The sequence below is a fragment of the Myotis davidii genome, unplaced genomic scaffold (assembly GCF_000327345.1).
Source record: "Myotis davidii unplaced genomic scaffold, ASM32734v1 scaffold93, whole genome shotgun sequence".
In the NCBI taxonomy this organism is placed as follows: domain Eukaryota; kingdom Metazoa; phylum Chordata; class Mammalia; order Chiroptera; family Vespertilionidae; genus Myotis; species Myotis davidii.
Window position 1 is genome coordinate 5202844 of NW_006292095.1, and position 2191 is coordinate 5205034.

Genomic DNA, 2191 nt, shown 5'->3' on the forward strand with positions numbered 1-2191 from the left:
GGGCATCTGCTGTTACCTCCAAGCTTTAGGATGGGGTGGGCTGCGAGGCTGTGTCCCTTTAACCATTTTGCCATTGTGGACTCATGACCTTTCCCTTAATAGTTCCTGGAGAGCTTCCACAGCTTTAAACTCGTAAAGCTGGAACATTTGAAATGACTTCTAAAAAGACTATGAGATAAGAAGAATGTACGCAGAAAACATAAAACTAGGTAATTCAAGTGATAGCATGGGATTTTTAATATTATTTTCCATCAGAGGAGCCCCACCCCACCGCCCCCACCTTCCCTAATCTCTAGCTTGTCTCGATAGTGCTGCTGTCTTAGGATACACTCATACACCTCTTCCAGGTCTAGAGGTAAGAGAGCAAGGCCTGGACAGAAAGAGGGAATGCCCTTGTCCACCGACATTTTGAAATCTTTTCTTACCCTGCGATATCAGGATCCAGTAAAATGGAACAAAGAGGGGCCTTCCCAAGTTAACTACTGATATATATATATAATAAAAGCCTAATATATATAAAAATAGACTACAGTATCAGAAACTATACAAAGAGTCAATATCTACATAAGGGTACATATTTATAAATTAGTAAATAAGCACTAAGACCCCAACAGAGAAGTTAGGCAAAGGATATAAACGGACAGTTCACATGTAAAATAGTTGATTGGGTCCTGACCGGGGTTTGGCTCAGTGGATAGAGCTTCGGCCTGCAGACTGAGGGGTCCCGGGTTCGATTCCAGTCAAGGGCATGTACCTTGGTTACAGGCACATCCCCAATAGGGGCTGTGCAGGAGGCAGCTGAATCGATGTTTCTCTCTCATCGATGTTTCTAACTCCCTATCCCCCTCCCTTCCTCTCTGTAAAAAACCAATAAAATATATTTTAAAAAAATAGTTGATTGACACATATGAAAAAATATTCATTCTTGCTAGAAATCAAAGAAATGCAAATTGCACTACTTTGTAGTTGCATAAACACAGCAATTGCCATTTTAATTTATCAAATTAACATATATAAAAAGTGTATATTCCAGCCTGGCATGGCTTGGTGGTTCCATTCCAGGTTGGGGCACATGCTCAGGATGCTTGCTCCCCAGTGGGTGGCATGCAGGAGACAGCCAATCAATGGCCCTCTATCATCATTGATGTCTCTATATCTCTCTCCCTCTCCTTTCCTCTCTGAAGTCAATTAAAAAAAGTGTATAATACTCAATATTGGTGAAGGTTGGGTAAATTAGCTTTTCTAATCTGTTATTAGGGGAGTGATATTTGTCATTATGGATAATGAACATTAAGAATGCTCACAGCTTTTGACCCATTTTCTAAAATATATCCTGTAAATATGTCTCTCTCGTCCTCGTCCAGCACAGCTTGAGAGAGGTCCGGTTCCTAGGGGCAGCTAGGGATTGAGAAAATGAAAGAGACAGACACAGAGATGGAAGAAAAAAGCTGGGGCTGGGTGGGATCACCGTCCTCTGATGATGAGACAGGGACAGGGACAGTGACCCCCGAGCCAATACAGCGTATTTATTTTATACAGCAAAAAACAGGAAGTTTTACTAAAAGTCAAGACAAAGGAGATTATGTGCATTCTTGGGTGGGCCCGAGTCCTATTCATTCCTGGTGCTTGGCTGGATTTAAATAACAAAACCCACCCGCTGGCACCTGGACTTAACGTCAAGCTGACAACACTCCTGCCTTTTGGCAAATCGTGTTTCCAGGATGTGGCTTTGCCAAACGCCACTGGATTCAGCTGACAATAGTTAAAGAAATGCCCATGTGCCTTCCCAGGTGTTCTCTACAAAATCCTAAGGAAATATGTTAAGGAAATAAATCTAAATATGGACTATTTTATGCACAAAGATCTTCATGTGAGTGTTATAGTGTTATGTTCGATAATAGCGAGGTGTTTTAAAAAACTAGTTTACATTCACATAATGAAATTAAACAACCATTGGGAATTAACTATATGAAATTGTCTAATAAAATGAGAAAATATGGGAAAACAGGACCCAAATTATATATATTTTGTACACAGTATAACATCAACTACATTTAATATGTATATAGAAAAAATACTGGAAAAATACAACGAAACAGTAACAGTTGTTATTTTTCCAAGGCAGAATATAAGTGATTTTTAAAAACTTTTGTCTACTTTTTTTATTTTCCAGGTTTCCAATGAACCAATT